A 5,768-nucleotide genomic window follows, 5' to 3' on the forward strand; every position below is an offset into this window, starting at 1 on the left:
CGTCTGTGGACAGACACCCATGAAGCCAGGCCACATGTGCACTGGTTGATGGAGACGTAGCTCAAGGCTTGGAGGACCCTGTTCCTGTGTCTCCCCACAGGCTCAGAATTCTATAATTCAGCGCTTGTAGTGACTTTCTGGGGTGTAAGTAGCTTGAATAAAAATTGTCTGTACTTGTCTGGTCTCCTGGTGACCGAGATTCCCCCAAATCAATGACAGGTGAAAACTTCATGTAAATTTGCTGTCAAACTTGACTGCACACTAAATTAATAGTGAATTAAAAAAAATCCCTGACACCTTCTGACATAAATCTCCCCCTTCTCAGAAGTCTGTTTTCATCAGATTGGGATTCCAACAACTCAATAGCAAAGATACAAAAACTTAATTTAAAAAGGGCAAAAAAAACTCTTTACAGACATTTATCAAAAGGATATAACAGGTGGCCAACAGGGATATAAATAAGTGTTCCACATCTCTAACCATGGGACAAGGAAACCCAGAGGCCCGTGAGGCCCCACCTCGCTCAGTGAGAGTGGCCGTTATCACAAGTGCTGGGGAGAAGCGGGGAAGGAAACCCCTGCACACTGTGAGGGGCAAAAATCTCGACAACCACCACGGAAAGCACTGCCGAGGGTCCTCAAAGCATCAGAAACAGAACTGCCACATGACACAGCAGTCGCACTGCGGGTATGTGCCCGAGGAAATGAAATCAGTATTTCAGGTGACACCTGCACTCCCAGGTCACTGCAGCACTGCTCACCACAGCCAAATACGGAACCAAGTGTCCATTACTAGGGGAGTGAATGAGGACAGCATGGCAGATATCCACAGTGGGATACTACTCAGCCAAAAAACAGAAATTCTGTCATTTGTGACAATGTAGATGAACCTGAACGATTCTATGTTAAGTGAAATACTCCAGGTGCAGGGAGACAGGTGCTGTATGATCTCACTCACACTGGAATCTAAAAACGCTGATCTAGTAGGAGTCGAAAGTGGAGTAGAGGTTCCCACGAGCGGGGTGGGCAGCAGGGGGTGAAGTGGGGACAGGTTGCTCAGCAGGGACGAGATTACAGTGGCACAGAAGGAGTAAGTTCTGGTGTTCTGGAGTTCAGTGGGGTGCGTGGGTCATGGGAGTCACGGCCAGTGAGGGCTCAGAGATCTGGCAGGACAGAGGACTGGGTGGCAAAGGCTGGTGCTTGCAGCAAGATTCCCTCACTCCATCACACTCTTCACTGCCAGAGACACAAAGGAACTGGGGTTTGACTGGGAATTCATCAGGTTTGATTGAATTTACCAGTAGAACCTGTAAAACAGAAACCAGGGGATTTTTTTTCCGTCAAGCAGAAATAGAAGTCAGAAAACAGAATCAATTAATGGGAAACGTGAAAAGCTCCACGCTGGGGTGGGTGTGTATCTGCAGGCAGCTACTCTGGCCACAGTCCCCTTCCACCTGCCAGCCAGACAGGAGTCTGCAGACACACAAAAGGGCCACGTTTTAACAGCATCGTGAAAACCTTACCATTATTTTTCAACATTTCCAGAAGGAAATAGAGCACAAACTAGCATTTGAAAGAAATTATATTTGCCAAACAAGTACTGGGAAAATAAAGTATCTCAGTTTCAAACAAAGTAATAAAGCAGAGGGCTCAAAGTCACGTGGGCTGTTTCCCAAACTGTGGGTCTTGGTCCACAACATGTGATGCTAATAAAGCAGTAGGCTCTGTCAGTATTTTAATAATGAAATAAAAGTAAAACCAGAATAAAATAGAAAACAGCAGATTTTATTGAAGATGGTAAGCCTGGGTATCACCCTGGGACACTTGTTTTTGTTATGTGTGTGTACAATTACTTCGTAGTGTAGGGTCTGAAAGCCACTAAAATAAAAATTCCACCTTTAAATAAATTATATTTGTGTTATTTTGTGCCACAGAATCTTTCTCTTTATATTTTGAGTTAGCCTGGTATTACAGCTGTATAATTCTCTGTACAAAATCCCCCAAACATAGAACACCTCCCTTAGGACACCTGCCATTCATATCCCACAATCTGATGCATTAGGAATTGTACAGGGCTCAGCAGGGTGGTTCTTCTGTTCCCTGTTGCATGAACAGAAGCCACATGGTGTCTTTAGCAGGCAGGTGCCCAGGTGTCTACTGTAGAGGGGTCAGGATGGCACCACACACTTTCCTGGTTTGGAGGGATGACTGGAACCCTGGGTGCAGCTTGGACTCTGGACCTAAGCACCTGTTGCAGTCCTCTGCCAGGGAGCACTCAGGGCTGGAGGATTTCTGATGTGGCAGCTGAAGACTGAAATTGGATCTTGGAAGTATTCACAGAACCTGGGTCACCTTTCATGACCTGGCCTCAGAAGTCACTATCACTCCTGCCCTCCTCCACTGGGGGAAGCAGCCAGGCACAGCCAGGGTCAGGACTGGGGCATGCATGGGCTCTGCCTCTAGGGACAGGCATTGAAGAATCTGCAGCCACTTATTAAAACTGCCACATCTGCCCTGCCATTGTAGGACTCTCTGGAATGGGTGTCCAAGAGTTCCTGGTAAAAGCAGCTTATCTAATTGCAGCACCCGCCTTGATGTGCCATAGAAAGCACATCACCACCTCCTGGAGGTGCAGACTGCCTTGTGGGCTCTGCAGCTCTGAATGTTTCACTGCAAATTTAGAATACACAAACTGAAATTATTTTAATTGACCAGAAAAATCTCCTCCTTCTGAGCAGGTAAACGCATCATCTATGTTTTATAGATGCTATTTGGTGGCAGATGTGTCCTGAGCCAGGCATCTCACCCAGCTGAGAAAAACGTTGCAGATGAAGCCAGATCCCTAATGACACCCCGAGACCAGGTTGTATATTGAAACAAGTGCTCTAAGTGACAGGGCCTAGACCTGGGCTTTAAGAGACTTGGAGGACGCAGGGCCCCTGGAGTTTTGTGGGTGGCATTGTCCTGGGGACAGCTGCTCTTGTTTTTTAAAGTAGTAACAGTCCTGAGAGGTTTAGAAGCCATTCCTAGGTAGCTGTTTGATCATTTCCTGGATCTTAATCATAAAATAATTATGAAAACTGCAATGCTGACAGTTTTATTACTATCAGTTTTTTTAGCTAGGATTGTCTAAAGCAAATGATGACAAACTGTGAGGGCTCTTGTGAACAAATTCCATTTTGTTTGTTTTACATTTTTAAAACAATAGAGGGCAGGAGTTTCAAACTGATTTCAAAAATCTCCTTGAATATTTTCCCCAATCTGAGAATGCTTTCCTATCCATTGTGTATTTTGCAGTGACTCTCCAGAGTGCAGGGGCATTCCTATCACTATTTGTATGCTATTCTGAAACATTTTCTGTGATTTGCAGACCTTTAACAATAGAGTTATTTGATAGCATCCTTCTTATTCTCTCACCACGTTTTGGGGGAAGGGGCTCAGAATTATGAAAGTTGTCTGATCTGTTTTAACTCCTCTCTCTAGATTTATAAATAAATACATGAAAGAGGTAGATAGATGATAAATTTGAAAGAAAATAAGTAAGCTGAATCTTGCACAGAATTCTGACTGCGACAGTTGGAGTATGCACTGTTTAGTGAATGACAGTCACAATAAATTTAATAAGGTAACCTGTGTTCAGTGCATCATGTGTGGCAGGCTCCATCTGAGGCATCTCTACTCCACGCTATGAGGGGGTTGCTGTGACCCAAAGGTTTGGGGAAAGCCACAGTCATCCTTAAGCAGAGATAGCTCTGAGCAGGTGCTCTTGGAGATGGGGGTGGCCTCCCTAAGAAGGAGGGAACTTTATGAATTCTCTTTTTTGCTGCCTTTCTCTAAACCAGGGTTTCTCCACACAGGCCCCACTGGCCTTTGTAGCTGGCAACTCTGGCTGGTGTGCTCTGCGCTGGGCACTGCAGGTGGCTAGCAGCCTCTGGGGCTCTGTACACCTGCTGGCGGCAGCAGCAGCACTCTCCCCAGCTGTGACAACACAGATGTCCCCAGACATTATTCAGTGCCCTCTTGGGAGTAAAAATAGCTCCACCTCTTGAGAACTGCTGCTCTAAATGGACCAAACTGCCTTTATTATATCTGTAATTAAAATTATATACTTTATTTTTTTTTACAGTGTGCTGTTTTTATATACAATTTGAAATATTTTCATCAAGCTGGTTAACATAGCCTTCATGTCATTTTCTTAGTTATTGTGTTAAGACATTTATATTCTACATTTAGAAAGATTCACAAATATAGACTAAGGGTGAAGGGATGGTCGTCTATATTCCAGGGAAATGGAAAACAGAAAAAAGCAGGTGTTGCAATTTTATTCGCAAATACAATAGGCTTTAAACCAACAAAAGTAAGCAAGGATAAGGATGGTCACTTTATATTTGTTAAGAATAATACTCATTATGATGAGATTTCAATTATCAATATTTATGCACCCAACCAGAGTGCACCTCAATTTATCAGAGATACTCTGATAGGCATGAGTAACTTCATTTCTCCCAGCTCCATTATAGTTGGAGATTTTAATATGGGGAAAATTATATACTTCAGAATGTACAATTTTCATAAATTTAGGCTATCAAAGAAAAGTGGTTTAAAATGTCCTCTTGTAAACTTCCCCAGAAGAAGAATACATTTCGCCTACACTGACTCCTACTCTGAGGGAACTGACTGCCGGGTTAAGATCAGGCCATCTTCCACCCGTGTCCCGGCAGAGTTCCAGACGAGTGTGTCCTTGAGGCAGCTGCAGCGAGCGAGGGTCCCAGTGCCTGGAATGGCCACGGCCCTTCTGCAGCTGACCGCGGAGGACACTTTCACAGCACCGCTTTGCCGGCTGTCACAGGTACAAACTACCTGGGTATTTAGATACTCAAGCATCTAAGAGGGCAGCATCAATCTTTTATAGTGAGAGAAGACATAAATTATAAACAAATACGTCCTTTGGTCTCGTAGAACAGCATAATGATCAAAGAGACACAATGGAAATGCATTTGCTTCTGCAGTCGGCCGTATTCCCCAGCTCCGGGCTGTGCTGACGGACAGCCAGAGAGCTGTCAGCTCTTGTTCCATCTGTCAGAGTGTACTTACCTCCTGTTGTTCTAAGTAATCAATATGTGGGCTGGAGTCACCTACCGCTACCTCCGCCACCGCCTATTTTGTCCACTCATAAATTATGGATGGCCGCACAACATCAAGTCTACAATTTCGATTGCATTTGCTAATCATTGATCAATAATTCAGGAGCCTCTGCTCCTTCAAGGGCCCCTGCTCTCCTGCAGCATATGGTGCCAGGCTGACAGCGCGGCACAGGCGTCCCTTATCACAAAGAGCAGCCACAGAAACAACTTGTTTAAAGGAGTTTCTTCTCCTTCCCTTCACCTTTTACAGGAGGGCGACTCGGAGCCTCCCCGGGCCTGTTAGGTGTGATGACTGCTGGGGCAGCCATGCGGGGCAGCCGTGCGGGGCAACAGGGCTCGGGGCAGCTGTGCGGGGCAGCGGGGCCGGGCAGGCTGGGGCAGCCGGGCACTTAGCACAGCGTGCCTTTCTGTGGTACTTTGTGCCTTGTGTTCTTGTGCCTGTCACTGGGTAGAACTGTACTTGGGTGGAGGCATTCTGCAGTTTGCGGTGGCCTGGGCCCGTGGGCACTGCTGGGACACAAGGCCCACGCCGAGCCCGTCCAGCTCGCTCACTCACATGCTACACACACCACCACCAAGCGGCGCTGCGCTGCCTCAGCAGCTCCTGGGCAGGGAGAACCTGACA

Source organism: Otolemur garnettii, unplaced genomic scaffold (assembly GCF_000181295.1).
Source record: "Otolemur garnettii isolate 467f Iridium unplaced genomic scaffold, OtoGar3 scaffold00226, whole genome shotgun sequence".
NCBI classification, from domain to species: Eukaryota; Metazoa; Chordata; class Mammalia; order Primates; family Galagidae; genus Otolemur; species Otolemur garnettii.